The 26,406-nt window shown below is 43.4% G+C and overlaps 1 long non-coding RNA gene across 1 annotated transcript; it reads left to right on the plus strand.

Annotated features, from left to right (window-relative positions):
• The first annotated feature begins 1,503 nt into the window (after nucleotides 1-1,503).
• Nucleotides 1,504-20,241, plus strand: LOC306645305. The gene is made up of 4 exons (XR_013759596.1): nucleotides 1,504-1,770; nucleotides 2,209-2,301; nucleotides 2,410-2,462; nucleotides 19,599-20,241. It is a non-coding gene; the product is annotated as an uncharacterized lncRNA (long non-coding RNA).
• The last annotated feature ends 6,165 nt before the right edge of the window (nucleotides 20,242-26,406 follow it).

Genomic DNA, 26,406 nt, shown 5'->3' on the forward strand with positions numbered 1-26,406 from the left:
AAGAATTCAGGATAGATGCACTGAACCAGAATGTTGGTTGTACACACGTGTGGCAATTGGTGGCAGCAAAGGTAGAATTTGAGAAAGAAGCTGAGGCTAGATGCATGGTTTGCAAGTCCGCATCCAGGGCCAGGTAAGCATAAACATATTTTCCAGTTCTTATAATCCACTGGACTTTAGGACCTGGGCTCCTTCCTCTCTTGGTCCCTTCTTAGAGCCTGGGCAATCTGCAGCGATCTCAGGGATCCTGGCTTAGCTCCAGCTCACTAAAAGTACTAAGAATTCAGTAGACCATAGAGATTCAGGTCAGTCTCTAGATACTGGGGCTTCTTGGGAGTCTCAAACCTCACCAGACTCTTGAAATTTCAGCTATGATCTCCGTTCATAGGGCAGGGGATCTCTAAGCTAATCTGGTCTCTTCCTGGCTCTCAGGACTGGGAAAACTTGGCCTTTGGTCAAGCGAATGAGGCAGATTTCCGTAATTCTTCCCAGTGTAGCCCGACCACCTGATGATAGCTAAGTGGATGGTGAGACGACATGCCCTTCTCTCTGTGACTGGCCTGTAGAATATAGTCCATCCCAGCAGAGCCTAAGGAATGGGTTTCAGGTCAGAGGAATCCATTTGAGAAACAGCCATTCTCTCTAGTCTCATCTCAAACAGATGTTCCAGCCACAGACTCCTGAAGCACAAAAACTAGCCAGGGATGAAAAGCCCTGCTTCTTTGCTCTTTTTCTGAACCCTTACATACTCTGAAGAACATCTTTTAATCCTAGAGTGCATTAAAAATTTTCTGGGTACAGATTGTTCCAATTAAATTCTTAAATGTCAAAAGTTTCTTAAAATAAAACTCCTTAAAATAAACGAAATCAGCCATTCTGGATCATGGCCAACATAAATCAAAGTACCTAACCAGATGGGGAGTCTGTAAACTAAAGGTAAGAACAGTTGTTCACAGCACAGGGCCTGATGGGAAAAGCAAAAGGCTTTGCACAGGCCATTTTTCCTTTTCAAATTGTTTTTCAAAACACAGGCTAACAGCCCAATAAACAAATGAGTCATACTTCCTGCAGCACCTGTTCACAAACAGAAACCCCAAGACATGCCTGCGAGTCTTTGAAAAAAGAAGCCATAGTCCAGTTAGCAAAGCAACCGACTTTATTCACAGTGAGGGGAAACCAGAAGCTCCCTATGCAACCTGGAGAGAAGGCTGGGGGAGACGTCACTCACTGAAGTCTCCAGCCAGCCAAGATGAGGGCATCAGCAAGATGCAACCTGCCTTGATCCAGTGAGCATGGTTCTTCTGGCTGTGCCACTGAGACCCGGTGGGGTCCTTGGCAATGAGAAGATGCAGCTGTGTTCGAAATGAATTGTTTCTGTGCGAGCGCTGGCCACCCCGTGAACATACACCCTACATGAAACTGAATGATTGTCTCAGCCCCCAGAGCAAACCTAATTCTGCTGGGAAAGAAAATACTTTCTAATAAACCGAGAGGAAAGTGATACCATCACGTTTCTTGCCACCCAGCTGGGTGGGGACCCTGTGGGCTGTCAGCACCAATATGGGAGAAATGGGGCGGAAAATGGCCCAGGCCAAGGTCAGACAGAGACAAGAACAGAGGCAAGTCTCCAAGCCCTGGCTGTGAGCTGTCAGCACTGCGAGGCACTGGGCAAGGTCAGGATGGAGTCAACAACTAGAGGTGCCAAGTCAGAGCAGGGGCACTCCGTGGACGATCCAGGAGCTGGGCTGGCTGGGCTGGGGAAGAGGCCAGGTAGGGAGCAGGGAGCTAGCTCCCACCTTTCTTCCCCTGGCTCACCATTACTCACCCTTTGGGCCTGGACATTGTTTTGTCATGGAAGCCTCTATTATACACTCTGCTATTACCCTGCAATTCACCTACATAATCCTTAATAACAGAAGATATTTGGTTGATGATTGATTTTGCAATTCCCCCTACTAGGACATAAATGCTCTGAGCTGGCTTCTGTGTCTGTCTCCTTGTATGATTCTGTGCGTGTCTTTTTTATGGCTGCATCTGCATCTCTAGGACCCAGCACAGAGTGTGACCCATTGTCAGTCTTCAACTTATCCTATTGCAAGGAGAGAAATATGAATAAAGGTCATAAAATGGAAGAAGGAGAGGGAGAGGGAGGGAGGCTACGAAGGAAAAATCAGAGGGAGGTGTACCAGAGTCTTCCTCTTATTCCAGATCCCCTTCTAAGGACCTCAGGGCAGGCTTATGAATGCAGGTGGGCTTGACTGATCCTGAAGGCACCAGCAACTGACCCACATGGTGCACACGGTGAGGGCATATGGTTACTGAGCCTGAAACATGAATCCCTCCTGGAAAAACAGTTGCATTTTCTTTCTTAGTGTTTTATCTCCTGATGGGGTATTTTTCTTTCTCCAGTATTTGAGATGAAAACAAGCTGGAACCTGAAAGTACACTTCTCAAGGATGACGGTATGTTGAAAGAATGCAGTTAAAATGCTCATTAGGAATCATCCGCTGTTGTAAAGAAGGGGATAGGAGAACAGATTCTCTTAATCCTTGGATTTACTCAACAGAATTTTACCAAAACAGGATGAATCTCTGGGGGGGTGGGGGTGGGAAGACAAGCATTTACAACAGCACAGCAAACAAAACCTAATGAGAGACATCTGAAAGGGACAGGCCAAGGAGTAGCTTTGAGAAGCCTGCACTTTGCAGGCCGAGACTTCTGCCAATAGCATTGAGAGCCATTGAATTATTAATGTGGGTTATTGAATCTGTGAGAGATGGGCATCCAGAAGTGAAAAGTTGGGACTATTGCTGAGGAGGGCAGTTGGGGAGGGGTCCTCAAACCATAATGTCTTCATGATTGAATTGGGTTGAGGAGGCCTGAGGTAGGGCTGCAAATTCTACTTTTTGACAGTCTCCTGGGTGATGCCCATGTGGGTGAGTTTTGGGCCACATGTGGGGGGGCAAGGTTGTAGACCACCACAAGGGGGTGAGATGCTGTGAGGGAAAGCTGGGTGAAGACAAGTAAGCTCCTGATCGGGAGGGACCACCTCCAGGAATTTTGTCTTTCCCTACAGGCCCTGGTACATAATAAACTCTCACATATTTCTGTTTTGCTCTGAGTCATTGGGTTGTAAGGAATAAAGGGGTCACTCAACATAATTTAAGTGATGAGATTTGTGGTGAAAAAATTGTAAAACAGTGAGAGTGATGGAAACTTCCAGAAAACAGAATCTGTGGACTAGTGAGGTCTCTCTAAAGTACTGGAACTACCTGTCATCCTGAATCCAAGGGCAGCTCAAGGGACCTTAGGGGAGGAATTTGCCTGTCATTCTTCACCCACCTGCTATTGTTTGAAGGGCTTTCTTCTGTCTCCTAGTTTTTATTACCTTATGCTCCTCATGACTTCTGCCTGCTCACCGCCTCATTGAGCACACCCTCTGACTCAGAGCCTCTGTTTCTTGTTGGTGTTACTCCACTAAACCCAGGACCCTCTCTAGTTCCTAATTCAGGCTCTCAAGAGCAGGCAGAGCACATCACCCAGCAGCCCCCTGGGCCATGCCAGTCCTTGGACCAGCAGGGCAGGATGGGCTGCTGGGTACAAGCCAACTGCCATGCGAGCAGGTGCAGCCTTCCAGGAAGGGCCTATTAAGGACATGGTGGGTGTGGTCTTTGCCTCCTCCAGGAAATCAGGGCTGGCTAAGATCCAGGTCCTTGGAGAGTTACTTGATCTTTCTTGTTCTCTGAGGCAAAAAATATCTTTCTTTAGAAAACTTTCGGGAAACTTCCTATTTGGAAATTTCTGGTCTAATCCACAGAAGTGGGGGAGGGGTCATTTTATAGTTTTAAAGAGATGGTGGTTTTCCCACGTCTTCCACTGGGGTTCAGAATGCTAATCACAGCTAAACCCAGGATCCTTCCCTGGACCTCCTGGGGGCAAGGAGTAGCTCAGGGTCAGTCCGTCCCTGCTTCTCCTGAGGGGTCAAGGGTGCATGCAACATATACATAGGTGCACGTTTATTCATTCCTTCTCCTAGTATTTATGGAGAACCTGATATGCCAGGCATAATTCTTGGACCTGGGAATACAGCAGTGAACCAAAAAGACAAACATCTAGGTCTTTAGAGAGATGATGTTCAAGTGCAGGGAAGCAATTAGTAAATACAATAAATACACGAACTATACCCCATGTTAGATGGTAGTAAATTCTTTGGAGAAGAAAAACAGCAGGATAAGGGGTAGGAAATATGGGTGAGAGAAAGGAGATGGCAGAAATTTCTAACAGCATGGGGAGGGCAAGGATCTTTGAGAAACTGACTTCTAAGCCAAGCTCCGATGGAGGGGAGGGGAATTCTGAGAATTTTGTAATATCCCTCAGGATAAGACGCTAGAGGCACCTTGGAGTCTTGCAAAACCAGCGCTGAGAACTCTGGGGATAAACAATGGAGGAGTAAGAGCATGACAAGTCAGGGATATTCCATGACTGTGCCCCAAGAACAGCCCAACACAAATATTGTAGGAGCAGTGGCAACGAGAGGATCTGAGAAAGAGGAGCACTGAAGCCATGTGACAAATCACAGCAAAGACGAGGTTCATTTCAGTGTGTCTCGCTTTCAACTTTTCTACAGCTTTGAGAAACTTCAAAACAATGTTGAAAAAAGTCGTTGCCATGATAATGTTGGAGAAGGCCTATTTGGGGGTAATGTGATGTCTGCAACTTTCTTTTCAATAGTTGATAAAAATATAGGAAGATAAAGCAAATATGGCAAAATATTACCAACTGAGGAATAGAGGTAAAGGATTTATAAGATATCAGTCTTTCCGTTTTATTATGGATTTTAAAATTTTCAAAATAAAATGTTGGATTTTGTTCTTTGGTATCTACTCAAAAGAAATGAAAATATATGACCACACACAGGCTTGTGTGTGGCTGTTTATAGCAATGTCATTCCCAATAGCCCAAACTGGAATTAAGCCAAATGTACCTCAATTGTTCATGGATAAACAAAATGTGGCATAGCCATACAATGGCATGCAACTCAGCAATAAGGACCAACTACTGATATTTGCTCTAGCCTCGATCAACCTCAAAAACATGCAATGTGAAAGATGCTAGAAGCAAAAGATTACATATCATATGATTTCATTTGCATTAAAGCTCTTGAAAGGAAAAATCTATAGAGACAGAAAGCAGATCAGTGGCTGCCTGGGGCTGGGGTGGAAGTGGGGATTGCAAATGAGCATGAGGGAACTTTCTGGGGTAATGGGAATGTCCTAAAACTAAATTATGGTGCTGAATGCACACTCTACAAGTAATTTATTAAAAATCATTATATTGGCCACTTAATGAGGGATGAATTTTATTGTATGCAAGTGAGGCCTCAATAAAGCTGTAAAAAAAAGTTGAGAAAAAAGATGAAGGTTTACTTCTCCACCTAAGAATCTGGTGGTGTGACTATTCGTTCATCAAATGCTTTTCTGAGCCTTTACTATGTGCTAGACACCAGGCGCTAAACCCTGGGGGTAGAATGTTACATCAGACCTGAAGTTTGGTATAATTTATGAGCTATTTTGGGGTGTGTTTTCCATGAGAGGTAGTGAGGTGTGGGCTGGATAACGTGCAGTTCCTTTTCCATCTGGTTTGTTTAGGTTCTGCTAAAAGCAAACCCTGGGACCAGAATTTGGATGGAGTTGTTTATTTGGCAATGAGTTGAATGGTGGCCTCCAGAAGATATGTTTGTATCCTAGCCTCTGCTACCTGTGAAAGTTACATTATTGGGGGGGGGGGGGGAGTCTTTTCATTTGTAGTTAAGTTAAAGATCTTGAGATGAGATATTCCTGAATCAAACCATGTTTGATTCATATCAAGTTTCCTTAGAAGAGACAGATGAGAAGACATTCAGGAGGAGGCTGTCATGTAAAAATGGAGGCAGAGATTAGAGGGAGGCAGTCACAAGCCAGGGGATACCTGGAGCCACCAGAAACTGGAAGAGTAAGGAGGGATAGTTCCCTGGAGACTTCGGAGTGAGCACAGCTCTGTCAACACCTTGATTGTGGACTTCTGGTCTCTAAAACGAGGGGAAACGAATTTCTATTGTCTTAAGTCACCAGGTTTGTGGTTGTTCCTTATGGCAGCCCTAGGAAAGGAAAGTAGCAGGTGACCCCAGAGGCACAGCAAGGGAGGGGGAAGAGAGATGCAGAGGGAGGCAAACCAGTAAAACAAGGTAAAGGAGTAGTTTCTACCCTGAGGACCTTCTGAGAAACTGTGAGGTAGGGGTGAGAAATATGGGAACCATTAGCTCATTGCTGGTTGAGGGTCACTCCTGGGCCACCACAGCCAGGACTCCTTATCTGCAGAGCAGGCTGCCAAGGTGTTGTCTGTACAGCTCTGGGGTGGGCTTGGGGACTTCTGATGGGATGGAGCCCTCTGGATCTGCTCCCGGCCCTTTGGCTTCATATTGATTAGCTGATAGCCCTATACACACAGGCGTGGGAAGAAAAATGAAGGTAGAGACTAGCCCACTTTGACATCTAGACCAGTGGACTCTGGTTAGACTGTGCAAGGCTTGATCAACTTATGCATAAGTACCTGGCAAGAACAACACAGTGATACTGACCCTCTTTTTTTTTTTTTTAAGGATTGTATTGGTTGGAATATGAGTTTTTTCAGGGATCCTTTGAGAATATATTTACTTACTCTCTGTTTATTGATATTAGTGGGGGGTTCTTAGTTTTCCATTATATGTGTCTTACATGTAAGCTCTACCCCATTGCATCCAGCCAACCATCTTCTTGTGGTTTGTACTAGAAATGCTGCTAGATGCTGTGTGGAGACGGAATCTCCTCTGGCTCCAGATCTCGGGGCACCTAGCGCAGGAAATAAAACAGCTGGGCATGGCTATAGATGTGCTGTTGGGCTTATCCCACCCCTTCCTGATCTCTCCCAGCATCCTGATCTCCATCACAGTCATTGCCAAGTGGGGCCCCCTCAGCTTTCATCTTTGCTAGTCTGTTTTTTGTTGCTCCTGGCCAGCAATCTTCTTTTCTGGTCTCTTTTCTTCTCGTCTCTCTGGGTAGAAGCCTACAGTGCTTTTTGGCGTGGCTGGGTAGGGAGCTCTCAGAGACTGTCCATGTCATTTTACAGAGCTCTTGACATCAGACTTGGCATTTCAGATCCAGCTTCAAACATGGGTTAACTGGTGCCTTCATTCCTCCCGCCCCTCAGTGGTGGTTCCAGGGAACGATCTAACACAGAATAAATGTGTATGTCCAGAATGAAATTTAAAATGTTATCTGCTCATTTTCAAACTCAGGTTCTCTTTTTCAGGTTGAAGAAAGTGCTGGAAATGGCCTGTTTTTTCTGGTGGGTTCCTATCAGGCCTCCTGGGTATGATCCTGGCTGCAGTCTCCCTCTTTTCTTAGCTGTTTACTCCTCTTATAAGTTGGAACCAGGAGGAAAAAGCATTCAGAGGACTCAGGTCATTTAGTTTGTAGCCATCTTTGGCTTGAATCCCTTTGACACCCTCTGACAAGCAGAAATAGCATCTTCTGTCTGTACTAATGGCATTATCTTAGCTGGAAGAAGGGATTTATTCCAGTGCTCTAATAATAGCTTACATCTACTGAATGCTTTCCACATGCCGGTGTCTTTGTGCTAAGTGCTTGGAATTCTTTATCTCCATTTTAATCTTTACAAAAACTTCATGAAGTCACTTTTTATCATCCCCATTTTACAGACGAGGAAACTGAGACTTGGGAAGTCTACACACCTGGTGGAGGCCACACAGGTGTGGAGCTGGGAGTCAAGCCTAGGTCTGATTCTGAACACAACCTTCAGGGCATATGGACTTAGATCAGAGGAACCCTCAGGGTATGTGGCCTTAGATCAGAGGAACCCTCATCTTTTGCTCTTTTCAAGAGAGTGAAACAGGGAGGTTGAAAAGGAAACCACTTCTGAAAGTGTCCTTAGAGAACCGCACAGTTAGAAGCCAGGTCTAGCCAAGTCAGGGTAAATAAAGCAAGGGATGCTGGCTAATCACAGAGTAGGCTTTTTCATTTAGAAAAACAGGATCGCCTTTTTGTTTGGGGAGTGGTGGTGGTGGGGATTGAACTTAGGGGCAACCAGACCACTGAGCCACATCCCCAGCCCTATTTTGTATTTTATTTAGAGACAGAGTCTCACCGAGTTGCTTAGCACCTTGCTTTTGCTGAGGCTGGCTTTGAACTTGAGATCCTCCTGCTTCAGCCTCCTGAGCCACTCGGATTACAGGTGTGCACCACCACGCCCATCAGGATTACCTTTAAAAGGAGATTTACTGCAAGTGACATTAGGAGAGTGTGAACACTTTGAACCATGGAGACGGAGGGGCTGAGACCTGAGCATGTTAAACCATGTGGAGCCACAGCAATGTTTCCTGACACACAGCTCTAATCATTCAAGCTTGGTGTTCTTTGGGGTGTGGGGAGAGCAGGACAGAGTACTGACAACCAAGCATCAAAGGCTTCACTAGGGGCTGAGGGATGGATGATATGGGGTCACATGTTCCTTCAAGCATCAGTGAGTAAGTGGCACCCTGACCCCTGGCCTAGTCAGATGGTGGGTGTGGCCTGGCATGATGACACTGGCCCAGCCTGTTCCTGCTGAAGTATGACCTGGCTTCCTGTCTCTCCTGGCCTGGCCATCTGGCCTTTATCACACAGGAATAGAAGAGTAAAATACATAAGGAAGATGGATAACATTTAAGTGACTCTGAAAGTTTCGTGGCAACATGGACCTGTTTCAAGAATTATTTTTAGCTGCAGACATTTGGTCCCGGTGGGAAACAAAACTTAAAAGGACAGTTATAATTAGGTCACATTTGGAGAAACTTATTACATTTTGTTGGGTGTCCCAGGAGTAGTGGATCTTAAATGATTTTAGTATTGAGATTCAATCGTGGCGCAGAATTCCATTTTTCTATGCAATCATGGGAAGCAAATAAGAGAAATTATTATTGCAGTGTTAGATAAAAGTAAAGGCTGGAATACATCTAATTTAGGACAGAAGAAAGAGAAGTGTCATTCAGTTGTCTCCTCCCTCCTCTCCTTTTTTTCTCCTAAAGTAACATCCAGCGAGGGTACCTGGAGACACTCTACGTTCCCCACTACATGTCTCTTTACTTCTGCTCAGGATGACTGTTTGTTCAAAGACAATCTTTTTATTGCCCAAGTACAATTTAGTGAAGCAATTTAGTGGAGGAAAGGCTGGTGTCTTGTTGGGAACAAAATAAACTTTAATGGTGGCCTCAATATTGTTTCTATGATCTCTGTACAGGTTTCAGAGCTGAGGGCCAACAAGGGACTAGTTATAGGGCCCTTGGGAGTGTGGCTGGCATGAAAAGGGGAGAAAGGTTGGAGGTGGGGTAAGGAGAAGACAGTGGCCAAAACAAGGGGTCACACTGCTCTTCCGTGAAAAGTGTCCCTGGAGAACTTTACAGGACTGGAGACCAGCAGAGGCGCCAGCCCTTTGCCCTGGGTTCTATAAGCACTTGAACAAATGGTGAACTCTGGCCAACTGCCTTTTCCCCAGGCCATCCCAGATACTAAAAGGAAGATTTGAAACAAGGACACTAAAATTTATCTGTATGTTAGCAAATCAAAATGGGCCAGCAATGTTCTCTTCCTCTGGAAAATACATAATGCGTTCTTAAAACTAAGGACCTGACCACAGAAATGATTTTACCAGATATCCCCTAATCTTTTCAGTTTATGACATCAGTGTTCTTTAGCATTCATCTGGAATTAAATCATAATTTGCCTTGGATAAGTGAATTTGTGGTCATTTACCAGTTAAATAAGATAGAAGACTTGTACAGAGAGATCAAAGCTATATGATCAAAGCTATATGTCCCCCGAATCCATTTGCATTTGATGCACGAGGGATGTTGCTTAGGGACAGATAGCCATAATGGGTTGTGTCTCTGACTGTAGAGAAAATGGTGATGAGTCAACCTTGGTAATCAGCAATGTGAGGGCTAGTGGCAACCATTCATGATGCAGTAGCCATGGCAACGGACAGCTCGCACTGAGCGTCCACTCCCTGTATCAGGTCAACGTCTCTAGTGTTTCCTACCTCAGTTAACCTTCTACCCACCCTACCACTCAGAAGTCAGAAAGTGTGTTTTGCTGTTGCAGAATCTATCTTGAGGAGATCAGTGAAAGTAATACCACTCAAGGAAGTCAGGGATCAGTGTTTCATCTATAGCTAGTGAGGTCATCCTGTCTTCTAGGTCCACCTCACTGACCCAGGTTCCAATCTACCCCAGCCCACTGTTCTCTATGTCATTCGGAAGGCAGGCCTTCCCTCTTATTGTGCTTCTGTCTGGAAGGCCTTCCTATGTATCTGGAAGACTAATCTGATGAATGATAGAAGCATTATGATTTCCAGAGCACACATCACCAACACCTTTACCTGGAGGTTACCCACTACAACACTTACAGGACCCAGGCAAGTAATATAAGAAAGCATAGGTCAATTAGGGACCTGGAGAATTGAAGCAAACTTACTCTTTCATGATATAAGTACATGGTCCTGTGTTGTCAGACATATCCCCTGCCGCCCCCCCTTTTTTTTTAGAGAATTTAGGAATCTGGATTTGAATGTTATCTAATATTCAAACATTGGGTAATTAATTCAAATACTAAATAACTCTCATAGATCAAATGAACAAATTAAAACACAAACCACACACACACACACACACACACACACACACACACACACACACACACACAGAGAAAGCCTCAGCACTGACTGGGGAGGAATCGGTCTGTGTGGTGGAATGTCCTCTTGGTACACGAAACTGAGGCCAGTGGTTACTTTGGGAACAGGAGTGGGAGTGAGTGGGAACTTTTGCATTTTTTCTCAGTATACTTTCCTATTGTTTGGATCTTTGGCAATGAGAACACATTCATGTATTACTTTTACAATTATTTTTGAAAAATCAACATCTGAAAACTCCAAGAGAGAATGGATTTAGGAATTGGAAGACATTTAAGAATGGTTGGAGGTTGACAAATTGATTGCATGTAAAAACTTGGAAAAAGTCAAGAAAGAACTTGAAGAAAGTAGAAAAAGATCAAAAGGACTATCAAGTTATGAAGTTTAAGCAGGATCCTATAAAAATCAGACAAGAAAGAGCTCTTAGAAATTAAAAGTACAATATTAGATATAATAACATTCAAAAGAAGGGTGAAGTCAAAATTGGTGGGGTGGAATACACCTGTAATCCCAACTACTTGGAAGGCTGAGGCAGGAAAATTCAAGACCAGCTTGGTTATACAGAGAACCTGTCTCAAAAAACACAACAAAGAAAAACAAAACAAACAAAATAAAAAAGAAGTTGGTGAAATCTCACAGAAAGTTCTTACTATGAGTGAAGTTAAGAATCTCTTACATACATGAGTCACTTATTTTTCTTTTTCTCTAGACTCTGATTATGTCCTTTCCCCACATTCCTACTAGCTTTTGACTTTTTCCTTGTTGATTTCTAAGAACTCTTTACATTTTAGGAAAAATGTTCATGCTACAATTTGTGGGGGGAGGGGGAGTTTCTTTTGTCCTTACTATTCTGCTAAGTTTTCGATCATATGTAGTAATATTTATAAATATTTTATTTTGTAGATTCTGGGGCTATAATTAGATTCTCCCCACTCAAAAATTATAAATAGGATATAATCCATTTATTTTTCATGTTTTCTTCTAGCAACTTTAAGATTTTTCTTTTCTACCTTTAAATCTTTGATCAATTTAGAATATATCCTCATATATAGGCCCAACTCCATCTTTTCCAGATGGGTACAAACATACTCCAACTTTTTTTTTTTTTATTTGACACATGTATTACCATTATTAAAAAAAAAAAAAAAAAAAATTAGCAGCAGAGAAGCTGCCCTGATAACCTGATGTGGAGAGAGAAGGGAGGATGTGGAAGGGTCACATCCTTTTCTCCAGCCTCTGTGTCCCCTCACTCCTATGGTACTGTGTCCTGTGGAGGTTTTGTCAGGTGGGGATACTGGACTACAAAAAATAAAACAAAAAAATGACCCTGAGTCACTGAAGCCCATGAGGGGCCCGGTCGAGGGATCAGACACTGGAAGAGTGAGCTGGATACCAGACCCTGGGAGGGAGGCAGCAGGAGCAGCTCCGGGAAGTCATGGTGGAATTCCCTGCCACGGGGTGACTCAGCGTGAACTAACTTCCTGTGTGTCTGTGTTTAGGCTTCCAATCCCTGGGAGAGAGCATCAATTGGCTGGGCTTGGTCACTTGCCTCTTCTCTGTCAGTAACGGTCCTGGTCCTTGGATTAGCAGAATACCAGAGCCCTGTGGGCGGGTGGGGGGGCGGTTTATCCAAGGAAGAAATGCTGGGCAACAAAGCCAAACAAAGCCTGGTAGCAGCTGCCCACAACATTTGTAAAAAATAGTAACAATAAAAATAGCAACTATTTGCTGACTGTTTTCCTAGAGGCCAAAGACTGTGTTAAGTATTTTATCTCAGTTACCTTTTTCTTCTTCTTTTTTTTAAAATTTTCTTATGTATTCTAATTAGTTGTACAGTACAGTAGAATGCACTTGGATACATCATACATGGATAGAGTATAATTTATCATTCTTCTGGTTGTACATGATGTAGAATCCCACGGGTCTTATAGCTATATATGTACATAGGGTAGTGATGTCCGATTTAGTCTACTACCCTTCCTACGCCCATCCCCCTCCCCTCCCTCATTCCCCTCTACCTAAAGTGCCGGCTCTGTGAAGTAGATATTGTTCTTCCCTTTGACAGGTGAGGAAGCTAAGGCTAAAGAGAGAATAAGGGGCTTCTGAAAGACACAACTTGTTAATGACATAACCAGAGCACAAACCTGAACATGTCTGCCCCAACCTAGCCTTCTGCCTTGTAACCGTGAGGTGACATTGCCCTCTGAGGAAGAGACTGAGCTCTGAATGCTGTGCCTCTGACCTCCACAGACTTCAAACAGTGGCACAGGCTTATTCTCCACCCAGGAGGCTCCTTCCTGTCCCCATCAGTCATCTGGGTGATTGCTGCTGTTCTCCTGGGAGGCCCTGGAGGTTCCCAGCAAGAAGCTTCTCATTCATTCTTGCATCACTGCCATCTTCTGCAAAAGTCCTCTGGGCCAGCTGAGCACAGTAGGTCATCGTCTCTTGCCACACGCATAGACTCTCCTTGGACCCTGCAGCCAATGTCTGGGAAGTCTGTGCACCTTCTACTCTCTTTCCTTGGGTTGGGGCACCTCCCCATTGCATGCACTGTGTGGGATACTGAGTGATGGCCTTTGTCCCACAGTCTTATTCCCCACACTCTAGGTCAATAACTATCCCTCGAATAGGGTTCATACAGGCAAACACACTGCCCTCCTTTCACCTGTCCTGGAGTCTTTTCAGCTGTGCCTGGATGACCGAGTTAGAACTGGGTGCTGTGTAACTTATCCTTACCCTGGAACCTCCCCCTCATGACATCCCAGTCAGCACCAGTAAGGGTTTCCTGCAGGACTACAAGTCCAGCAGTGTGCTGGCTCCTGTAAGCCACACCCAATCTGCAAAGTCTTCTTCCAACTTCCTCCCTTTCACGTTGCAGAGATCTTCAAATTCTGCCAGTCCCTGGCACTTTGGGGGATGCCAGCTGCCTTGTTGTGAGGATATTCAACGGGACCACGAGGTCCACAGGGGAAGCACAACCTGACAGCCACGTGAGCGAGCCATTTTGGAAACAGGTCCTCTAGATGACCATAGCCCTTGTTGATGTTTTAGCTGTAACCTCCTGAGAGTCCCCAAACCAGAACTGCCAGCTAAGGCGGTCCTGATCCCTGACCCACAGACATTGTGAGGATAATAAACATTTAGCTTTGTTTAATCCACTGTGTTTTGGGATACTTTGTGACAAGGAGATAGAGAACTAACATAATTTCAAATTTACCCAATGCATTTAAAATATGACTTGCTTTGTTAAAATTTGGTGTACTCTCAACTTTATAGGAAAGTGCTATGATGAATTTAATTACAAGCGCAGATATGTAAATAGAGAAAAGAGGTCTGGAGACATAAAAAGTGAAAAGTTCTCACAGTCCCCAACCTGGCCTTCATCTTGAGACTTGGGAATGTCCTTTGGAGGCAGTGAGTCCCTGGGAGCAGCCTGTGTCAGCCATGATGGAGACACAAAGGCTGGAGCCCAGCTCAGTGGCACATGCTCAGTGAAAGCACTCGTCCACTGGTTCAGTTGCCCATTGTTGGCTTATTAACGGTGCCTGCACATAATGAAGTGCAGGACTGGGGCCGGCTCCGCAGCTCCCAATCTGGATACAACAAAGGCTGCAGCTGCTGTTGTTGTCTTCACTTAACTTCAGAGTGACCTTAAATTATATCCCCAAGTGGTGACACAGCCAGAATAGTATACCATTGGGGATGTTAATTAACCCCCCACAGGATACACAAGATAGAAAATAACCACTTAGAGAGTGGCACAGGCTCCCGCACCCTCTTCAGATTCACGTAGCCACCATCGCTCTGTAGTATGTTTCTATTTACTGCTGTGAATGGTGCCCCATGAGAGGCTCAGGGGCCTTCCAGCGCCTGCCCTTTTGCCACTGAGAATCACCAGTTAAGGCCTGATGACCTGATCTTACAGAGTATTTGGTCCATGGAACCCTTTCCTGCTCTTGGTGTCGCTGCTTGCCTGGCTCACAGAGGTGCGGATAAGGCCATTCCGAGTGACCTTTGGGCTATTTGAGAAACTTGACCCTCATGAGAATGGTTGGGTTGACTTTTAGCAGAATGATTGCAAGTTCTCCTTTGGCTCAAATTCTCTGAAAGTCCATCAGATAATGGGAGGAAAAGTAGGCAAGGCTTTCTATCAGCCTTGTTAACAGGTGGAAGCAAAAATTCATAAAAGGGGGTGCTTATGAGTATTGTGAAGAGGCAGTCGAAGTTTCCTGGAGACTTTGCTTGCTAGTGATAATAATAAGAACAATTATAATAGCAGGTGATGTTTATTGAGCATTTGCTCTCTGCCAATGGTATGCTAAGCATTTGACATCTATTTTCCTCTACAAGTAAAGTATTGCTTTTATCCCACTGAACCAGTGAGGTGGCTTAGATTCAGGATGGGAAATTATTCTAGGTTACATGGCTGAAATACAGTCTGCCTCCACGTCTGCCCACCAAAGAACCCATGTCTCTACCTAGATGTGATCACTGTCATGAACATTGGTGGTTTTGGAATGTCTACCTGTTCCCAAGATTGGTGAATGTGTTCCATCTCAAGACCATATATCCAGATAATGCCTGCTGTCAAAAAGACAGAAAAGCCAAAGGGTGGGTCTAGCCTGAGCCACCCCTCCATACTACATCAGGTGTTCATGAGGGTGATCCTGTGCTATAAAAAGATAAATCATGTCCTTCACTTTGACAAGAAGAGAGGTGGATAATATATTGTATAATTACAATTTTGGAGAAAAGTTGGTTCTTGAAAATGTCTATTATCTGCCATATGCAGAATACAATTCCCAGTGATGTTCATGCAACAACAAAATCACCTAATGTGGCATTTCTCATATTGCAACCCCACTGTTAAGGGATATGTGACTGTGTTATGTGTCATTCTTCTTACACAGATAAGAAAACCAAAGTTCAGCAAGTTTAAGCAACTCGCTCAACATTAGAGAAAGAATAAGTAGTTGAGGCACAGATTTGCAGACCGATCTTTTCACCAAATCCATGACTTTTCAGATAATCTCATGGCTTTTGGTCATGAGAGGGAAGGAAGACATCGTGGTCAGGTAAGGTTCATATGTAGAGAAAGAATTGAGAACAACTTCTGTGAATATAACATTATAAAGTGATGATGATTTAAGCAAAAACATGTATTCGATCTCTTCATGCAGAATGAAAGCTTTACTTTAAAATAGTCATCACAGAAAACCATAACTTCTTCTAAACATTTCCAATATTTGCAATTCCTCTTTGAAAACTGTATTTGCAACATTTCTCATCCAGGGAAGTTTGCTCTACCCTTTATGTCTTAATGGAACTAAGAAATATCTAGTACCATGGTAGGCAAATCAGCTCAAGGTTGATCTGAACTTGATGTCACTGAAACAAGGCACTTTCAACTGGCAACTGGGAGAAAGTGTCAATATACTCTCTTCCACTCCTGGTTTCCTTTGGTTGCAGTTGTTTGACCAAATAATGGTGTTCCCAACTCTGACACATACTTGGCAGTCAGATTTACTTTCAAATGATTTTAGTTGTTTCAAAAAAACAAAAACAAAAACAAAAACAAAAACCAAATTCACTCATGAAGGGAGTATTTGAAGCCATGGAGAATTTTTTGAAAAATCTGTAAGAGGCCCTAGGGACAATTTGTGAATGTTGAGCCATGGCAGCATGGTTGGAAGAAAGGTGTACCACTTGGCTGTGTAAGCTCTGATTTATTTATTCAAATAACAAATAAGGTCAATCTTACTATTTTCAGTTACCCAGCATATCACACTAACCTCTTCTGGCACTTTGCACTTTGTTTCCTTGTGCTTCCCTGGCTGCCCTGGGTTTCTCAGTTGACATGGAATTTGGAAGTCTATCAACAAGACTGGATTTCATTTGGTAAAACAGTAACTGCAGAGGACAGGACTTCATGATAACCTAGTGCCTTGATTCTCCCGTGAAGACCAAGACTCCTTCAATATTCATGAGCTCTGTGTGGGATCTAGGAACATTGGTGTGGGACTTGAATGAGAGAACCAGGGGATGAAATATTGTTAAGGGTCTCAGGTTTTACTCCAATTATCTCACTGTAGGATGAATAATGGAAAGAGAAGAGGTGAGAGTAGCCAAGGGGACAGATGCTGTGATGAGGGTTTGTGGCATCTCCTTTTTGTCTGCCCTCTGGTGTTCCCATGATGAGGCTTTAATTTTCTCTGGGTGGTGTCTGGTGTTGGTACATTCCCTAATGTTAATAGAGCAATCACTGATTCTGCCATTCTTATCCATGGGAGTTTGCTGTCCTCTGCACTTCTGCAATGGAGTTAAGAAACATCTAGTACAATGGTAGGCAATCAGCTCAAGTTGGTCTGAACTTGATGTCACTGAAACAAGGACTATTCAACTGGCAACTGGGATAAAGTGTCAACATCATTATCAAACAACATTTATTGATATACCAATAAGTGAGTACCATTGTACTTCCTGTGAGGCATTAAGAAATCATACTTGCTAATGTACTATGTCTGAGTATCTAAATCAGACATTTTCAGACTTTAGCGCAAATGATAATTACAGGAAGAACTTATTAAAACAGCACCTAAGTCAGACTTATCCCTTGAAATTCAGGTTCCTGATGACATGAACATCTTCATATTTGAGGACTTCACTGTTGATTTGGATTCATACTTAAGACTGAAAGCCAGTGTCTTTGTGGAATATGGAGAGTGCACTAGAATGTTGAAAGGAAATTATAATTTAAAAAAAAATTGCTATATCTTTATTTGCATTATATATTCTTCTTCAACACAACAGAGTGGTTTCACCTAGGGAAGAACTAATATTTTGGGGGGCAGTCTAAGTGCATTTAGCACATTTTATTCCATATCATTCTTTTTCCAATCAGAAAAAACTGAAATCATGCTAGGTATTTCAACCGAGGGTATTTAATACAGTGTATGGATTTCACAAGTATTGAAACATCCAAAAGGGAAAAGTGAAATTCATAAATACAGGAAGCAATCTTAGGGCTGGAGGGACAGAAGTAAAGAGGCATAACAAGAACCTGGGAATGCAGAAGAAGGGCCATCTTAGGAGCTGAGCTGCTGCAAGGTCATCATGTATCTGGTACTGGGGCTGCCAGTGGGGTCCTGTGTGGCTGGAGATAGAACAGTGGCTTGACCCTGAGGCTAAAAATATCAAAAGATGCTAAAATTGTAGTTGTACAAAGCAAGGTGCAAGCATGGATGGAGTCCTTTCTGCTCTCCTGCCTTCTGGTCTTTCAGCTGTACCTGCCAGTTGCAGACCCAGAACTGAAAATTGGTTTGCCAGGGAATTTGTAATTTTTAGCCTCCAAAGCCCCAGTATCACCAATTGCAGTACAGAAGGATACACATGGAACTGAGAGAGTAGATAAAGGCAAGCACACATTAGTCAATTCAATTCATACTCTGCAACCCTGTGAAGAGTAAGGCAAAGAACCAAAGTTCAACCACAAAATCTAATACCAGAATCTTTGCAGTTCCTATCGTAGTAATTTTTAAATGCTCTAACTCAGTTTATGCTTATACTTTACTCTTGACTATTTTCTCTGAACTTTTATTTAGTACTGGGTGTGTACCAGGTCCTAAGTTAAATGCTTAGGTTATGTTTATCCTACTTAATTTTGAAAATTGTGCAGGTAATATTGATGCAAAGTCGCTCAATAAACAAGTGAAAAAAAAAATCTATGTAATAAAGCCTGTTTCTTGAATTGGGAAGTTGTGTGTGTATGTGTGTGTGTGTGTGTGTGTGTGTGTGTGTGTGTGTGTGTGTTAGGAAATATTAATTAAGACCATTCTGGTGAAAAATACCATAATTAAAGAATATTGTCCTAAATCATTCAGCATACTCTGCTGATAAAATTAAATTAATTTCAGAGTATAATTGTTAAATATATATTTGTGTTCAGTACTAGAGATCCAGGAGATGCCAGAAAAATACACAATAAGGGCCCTGTTCTTAAGAAGTCTACTGTTTAGGTTTGAACAACAGCATGATGCATCATGAAAACATAAATGTCGGGGACACTGTGGGAAATCTTTGTAGGCTGTAGTTGTCAGGGAAGGTTCAGGGGAAGACAAGTGACATGAGGGGACAGTGAAGGCACTACAGATGTAAAGAAGTGGATAGAACTTTCCCTGTTGGGGAAGAATGTGAGTAAAGCCTCAGAGGTGGGGCACTAACCCACCATTTTGAATGACAATGAAGGGAATATTGGTGAGAGAAGCAATGCCAAGTTGGCTAGTGGGGCTGAGTCACAGATGAATTTCCCAACGTCCATTCTCTCCATTGTTTTTTAAGTCATAGAAGTTTAAGTTGGGCACGTGGCCAGCCTCCTTTGCAGCTAGGTTTGATGGTGCAACTAGATTCTGGTTATTGGAATATCAGCAGAAGTGTTATGTAAAATTCCCAGGTTTGTGGGTTTTTTTTTTTTTTTTTTTTTTTTTTGTGATTTCAGATCAAATATTTACAATAATCAAAGGAAGTATCAACTTGTTTTCTCAAACTGATACCACAAATACAGAGCTGAAATCTCTCTTTGGCTCCTCTATATGAAAGTTGAATCAGTCTTCACTGAAGACAATATATAGTTAGTTCCATTTGCAGAAGGAAACAGCCATACAAGGCCCTAAAGAACACATGTTCCTAACCCTACCATTTGGTCCTACCCTATATACCTGGAAGTCCTTGAATTCCAGTCCCTGCATGGGTAGGCTGTACACATGGGTGTAGAGCAAACCTACTGGTTCGTGTTTTAAAAGGAAATGGATTTGTCCTCTACTCTTTCTCTTCTTTTCCTGCAGGCCAGAGGTGGACATGGTGTTGAATCTTCCTGGATTAAACGGATAAGGATGACATTCTAGGGTGAGCAGAGAATGTGGAAGAATCTAGATTCCCAACACTGACAAACTGCCCTACTAGCCCTGGACTACCAGACGGAGACAGAAGCAAGAGGAAGACTCCATGTGAGCGGCACAGGGGACTTATTTGCTCTCAGGCACCCAGAGCACTGAATTGAAGATTCTGGCATTTGTCCATCTGAAGTGGAAATAGTTCCTCCAAATGTAACTTTACCTTATCTGCACATTTACATGACTGCTACAGGGAATGTCATTTGGGAAGACATTTTAGAGAATGGGTACAGCAGTGGGTGGAGCAATTTTTTCTCCATATGTCAGGTAGGGACACTCAAGACTTTGGCCAAACATGTTCAGAAGAAATCAGGGGCTTGCTGCAAATCCAGAAAGCTGCTGTGAGATCTTACAGTTGGTGTGGGGGAGGTATTAAAAAACACTAATATTTCTGGAATTGAATGTATGAAAGATACCATAACTTAGAACAAATTGCTTTTGAAATTAAATACATCTCTTGCAGATGGCCTGACCTGGCTTTTTGGTTGCCTCTTTTCAAAATAATCCTCATTAAAGGATGAGTCATTGCATTGGCTCCAAATTTGCAGTCTCTTTCTTTTCCCTGGGCAATAAGCAGCTCTCAGAACCAGACTTGTGGAGAAGAGATGGTTTTTGGGCTCTGGATTGTTTCAATGTTAGAGGCATAAGTAGCATTTTTTAAAAAAATTGAGATGAAATTCACATACCATAAAATTAATCATTTAAAGTGAACAATTCAGTGGCATTTAGTACATTCACAATATTATGCAACTACCACCTCTATCTAGTCCTAAAATTTTGCCATTACCCCAAAAGGAAATTCTGTGTCCATTAAGCTGTTGATTCTTATGCCCCTCTCCCTGTGGCTCTTGACAACCACCAATCTGCTTCTCATATCTATGGATTTACTCTTTGGGGTATTTAATATATATGAAATCATATAATATATGAGTTTACATATGGTTTTTAAAAAAAATTATTTATTTTTATTTTTACAGACTTCATTTTGACTAAACATAATGTTCTTGAGGTTCTTCCAAGCTGTACCATGTATCAGCACCTCATTCCTTTTTATGGCTAAATATTATTCCACTTATGGACCTACCACAGTTCATTTATTCATTCATGTGTTGACGGATATTTGGGCTGTGTCCACTTTTTGACTATCACAAGTAGTGCTATTATGAATATGCAGTACAAGTATTTGAGTGCAAAATGTCATTTTTAATGTTTTTAAAGCTTGGGACTCAGGGAGGGGAAAATGAGAAGCATCTAGAAGCCCCAGTCCTTGTTGGTTTTCAATATGCAGGAGAATCAGGCTACATGAAAGGGCTGCCATGTGGCTCACAGCCAGTTCTCATGGTCCACCACTGTTGCTTAACAAAGTGTTTCTGAGTGAGAGGGAGGCAGGGTCAAGGAGCCCCACTTCCTCTGTGCTGCTGCCTTTTCCTTGCCTTGAACATCCGGGCAGGCCTATGGTTGAGTGAAGCTGGAAGCCCCACTGCCTCTCCTTCTCTACCAGGCTGTTCTTTTCATTGCTATTTGTGACTCAAGGTCAGTTGCACCCACACATTCTGCAACCTGCTTTCATATGAAAAACCACAACTTCCCAGGTTAGACCAGAGGACCCCGGGCCTCCTGGTGGGAGAGAGAGGAATCTAAGAAAGGTGCCAGTTCTGCAAAAATAAGAGCTGTTATTTATTGACTAGAAACTAGACACTGTCTGACTTAATCCATTGAAGAACCCTATAAGGCGGACACTATTATCTCTATTTGATAGACAAGGAAACCGAGGCAAAGAAATAGTAAATACTTTCCTAAGTTTACTAGACTCATAAATGGCAAAGTCAGGGATCAAACTCAAGCAGTGTGACTCCAGGCTGGGATGTTCAATTCAATGGAATTTATTGGTAGCTGGGCCAGGAAAGAAAAGATGTGGCTGGGAATAGGTTCTGGGGACCAGAGAGGTGAGGCTGGAGAGGATCCAGGGAGCCAGGATAGTGAGGTGTACCCTGGATCAAAGTCTTGCAAAGTAGAGGAAAAGACTGGACCAGGCCTACCAAGGACTGAAGAAGGAATGGTCCTGGCTCAGACTGGTTCAGGCATGAAGCAGTGTGCCTAGGAATCTCATCACTGAATGATTTATTCATTGGTAAGGGGTGCCTTGGACCAAGCGATGCTCAGGATATCAGCTTTGAAGCTACATCCTCCCCAGGATGTTTGGACTATCATTGTATAATCAGCAGTGAACTTGATGCCTAGAACATGGTTGGCACTCAATAGAGACCTGTTCAGGGGATGAATTAACACACACAGCTTCTCTGTGTTATTACAGCTCTGTTGAGCTTGTATATATATGTGGCTGCTCTCTGTATATAGTTTCTATATAGCAAGGCACTATATTTGCCTCCCATCAGGCAATTTGATAGTGTTTATTTTGTTACTTTCAAGACTCTGGATCTGGGATGCCTCAGATAAGTTCAAAGGGTATTAGTTTTCTGGGACGGCTGCAACATATTACCATAAACTTGGTAGTTTAAAGCCACACATTTTTTTTTTTTTTTCTCTCCCATCTTTGAAACCCAGGAGTCTGAAATCAAAGGTGTCCAAGGTTTTGGGGGAAAATCCTTCCTTGCCTCATCCAGCTTCTGGTGGCTCCACGCATGTGCATAGCCACAGTCTCCTTCTCCCCTTTCCCATGCTTCTTCCTCTTCCTCAAGTGTCCCCTGACTTCTCTTACAAGGAAACTTGTCATTGGATTTAGGATCCACCTGATAAGCATGATGATCTTGAGATTCTTAATTTAATTATGCCCCAAGAGTCCCTTTTTCTACCTAAGGTCATATTGACAGGGATTTGGGTGTGCACGGATCTTTTGGTGGTGGGGGGGCACCATTTGACCTTCTACCCAGGGTCCAAATTTCCTGACTGAGATGAAGAGGAGCTGAGAGTCCCAGTGGGGCTAAATCCCACTTTGAACTCCCTTGTGTGCAGCGCCTCCCAGCAGCCCCAGGCCAGGCTGGGTCTTCCCTGACTATGCAGAGTGGCCTGCCGGGTCCCAGTTCCCTCCCCTGCAACCACAGGTAAACTCTGCAAACCTGTGAAGAGCTAAAGACACTCAGGAATTAAAAGAAGGCAATGCAGGTTCTCAGTCTGATGTGACAACAGAGGAAACAAGCCATCAGGGTAGTTGGACTGCAAGATCACACACTGAACTGGCTCATTTTAGCAACTCAATAAAAAGTCCTTGACAAATTGGAAGGGAGGACAGGTCGCAAGGCCTCTCTAGGGAGCAGGGGAGAGAAGTTAGAACTGGACAGCTAAGCCACAGGCTCGGCTTGGTTGTCCTGATGCCCTCCTCTTTGGCTACTTGGAAGCCATGATTTCCTTTGCCTTTTCCCAGACCCAGCTTTGTTCTTCAGCAGAGACTAAGCTGAAGTCTCTGGACCCCAACCACTGGATCCTACAACCCAGGCTAGGTCCTGAGGATGTGTGAAGGGTCAACTTGCCTGGGTCAAAGTGCCCAGATCAAACCTTATTCTGGATGTTTCTGTGGAGGTGTTTTGAGATGAGGTTCACATTCAGATCTGTGGACTTTGAGGCAGGCAGATTGCCTTGATAATAAGGGTGAGCCTCCCAATCAGTTGAAGGCCTGAAGAGAACAAAAGACTGAACCTTCCCCAAGCAAGAGTGAGCCGAGTGAACTGCAATATAAGCTCTCCCGCGTCTCCAGTCTGCTGGCCCATCCTGCAGAAACTCATCATTTTGTGAGTCAATTCCTTAAAGGAGGTTTCTCCTCCTCTCCATGTCCACATTCTATTGATCCTATTTTTCTGGGTAACCCAGACTCACACAGAACCCCTCTGCCTTCCCAGCAACATTCTCGAAAGCAGGAACTCAGCTCTTCTGAGCTCTGTATACAGCCTCAGGCACCTTCTTTTGCCCTCCGGTCTCCATCTAGACCCCAGTTTCTAGCTCAGAGAAGTTCTGGCTTTGAATATAAACCAGATACTCCTTTGGGATCTATAGTTTATTTCTTTTTGTTTCAAACAGCTGATTATAATTTTACCCCAGCCAGGAGGATTCATGGAGGGAACTGTTTGACTCAGGGGAATTGTCAGGGGAACAGAATCACAGATGGACCTGGCTGGGTTTCCAGAGGGGTCAGGCAGGCTGAATCAGACAGAAGGCAGCCCCAGAGCAAGTGACTGCAGAGCCTGCCACTGAGGGACACAGCTAATCAAACGTTCCCAACAAGCCTGGTGTGAAGCGGGGAGCAGACAGGCCCAGGAAGGCAGGATTGTGTGGGTAAAGACTTGCCTGGCAGCCACCAGGAACAGGTCATGAACCAGGGGGTGTGAAGAGACAGGAGTGGGCCTGACAATTTTTACTGACTCGGGGAATTATTTAAACTGCCTTGACCTCTGTTTTTGCCACTCAGTAAAGGGACAGGTAAGGTTTCACAAAGCGAAGTGTCAAAAGATAAGGTAACAACAAAGATCATAATTGGCTTTTATTTGAAATTCTGGAATTGAGCAACACCTCATTCTGTAAAACAGGATGAGTGTTTCCATGAGCCTGTTTGATGAGCTGAGCAGAGGAGGTTGACCTCAAAGACAGAAGAGGGCTGAGAAAAGTCAGATTGGTTCAAAGTTGTGCTTTTCCTTGTCATCATTGAAGCAGAGGGGACTCCCTTGTGTCATGCTGTCTTGAACTGCCTTGTTTAGGAAACATGACTATTCTCTCTCTCCTGGTTTCTTGGACTGTCTGACAAGCACCTCAGTTTTGGCTTGGTGATGGGGAACTTCAGCATCAATGACTCCATTTTGCTTTGGTCTTTGGGGTGTAGTTCAGGAGCTCAATTGGGTTCTTATAAATGTTATTCAACAGAAGCCACCATTTGGTGGTAGGAAATGTCATCAGCGCTGGAAGGAAAGTTCACTGACAATTCAGGGCAGGAATATGGGAGAAGGGTCTTTCTAGCCCACAGGGTAACCAAGAGTTCTCTCCTTATGACCCTGGAGGGACATTGCAGCATCCTGGAGGGCTAGAAGGAGAGACTGTGGTCAATATGATGAAGGCTCACGCCTGGCATTTAGAGCTCAACCAGATTTTAGAGAAATGTAGGAAAAAATTGTGACCGATTTTGAAATTCAGTGGGTGGGCAGACTGGTGCAACCATCTGCCTTTATCTCTGACTAGGCTATTTGACAAGTCTGGAGAAAGAAAGATGTTTGCTTAAAGGAACCAAATGGTAAGAATCCCTGTCCATAGGAATGCAAATTTGTCCAGTGGAACGTGCTATCACCCTGTGGATACTGAGCAGTTCGGCCATGTCTGTGTGTCAATTCATGTCAGCATTCCCAATCTGATTGTAAATGTGTGCAAGTGTGAGTTCTCTTTTGAACTCTTTTGTAATACCACTGAGTCCTCTTATTAATTAATGAGTTAAATATAAGTCTTTGATGTACTTTCATTTTATATCTGAATGAGGGAAATGATTTTACCTTACTTTTTAAAAAAATTATTCTTTGAACCCACTCTCAAAATTGAGACTGCTTCATCTCACTTAATTTCCTCTACAACAAACAAATATACAGCATGTATAATGAATATGTAATAGAGGTTTAATATGTTCACAGGATGGGATCAACCTTGCAAACAAGTAGACACATTTTCAAAATTTCTTCCTTCCTTATCTTAAAGGCAGTAGATGGAGGAGGGCCAGAGTTTCTGTGCCCCAAACTTGCCCTCCCCCCTCCCTCCACTTGTTCTGTGGTTCTCAACATGGTGGCACATAAGAAGTATTATATAGAATTACATACTTAGGACTGTGAATACGACTCATAAAAGTGATTTAAAGGACTTACTGTGTTTTAAGAAAGGATTATGGTAATGTTGACAGTATAGAGATTTTTTGTCATCCATGGGTTTGAAACTACCAGACGACTTCCTTCTCCCTCGAAAACTGCTTGCACCCTAATACCCTAATTGCACTCAATGTCCAAATGCCTGGGATCCTTACACTATCACTTCTTTTATTTCACATTGCATTTCACTAGGAAGGCAGGTCTTAGGTAACTGAGGTCTTAACTATTTTGGAGGGGTATGGGGGATTGAACTCAGGGGCACTCAGCCACTGAGTTGCATCCCCAGCCCTAATTTTAGTATTTTATTTAGAGATGGGATCTCACTGAGTTGCTTACATCTCGCTTTTGCTGAGTCTGGCTTTGAACCTGTGATCTTCCTGCTTCAGCTTCCCAAGCCGCTGGGATTACAGGTACATGCCACCGTGTCCGGCTTAACTTATTTTTTTTAACTATTATTGAAGTGGAATTCACATAACATAAAATTAACCATTTAAAAATGTCACCCCCTGGCAGCCACCAATCTGCTTTCTGTCTGTGTGCATTTTTCTGTTCTGGATATCTCACGTCAACAAACTCATCCCGTATAACCCAGCAATCCCCCTCCCAGGTAGATATGTACTTTAAATTCTGAAAGAATTTAAAGCAGGTATTCAAACAGATTTTGGTATACTTAAGTTCATAGAGGCTGAAACTACGCAGTTTGCCCTATTTGGGAACGTTTCCCTCTCAGCCTGCTTCCTTGTGGTAGATACATCTTCCTTCATCTGAGCAGGCTGGGTAAAGGCCAAAATGATACTGGCAACGAAGGGGAGACAGGAGCAGTGCTCAGTTACCTCTGTTGGGTTGCTTGC

Source organism: Sciurus vulgaris (assembly GCF_902686455.1).
Source record: "Sciurus vulgaris genome assembly, chromosome: 1".
Lineage (NCBI taxonomy): Eukaryota > Metazoa > Chordata > Mammalia > Rodentia > Sciuridae > Sciurus > Sciurus vulgaris.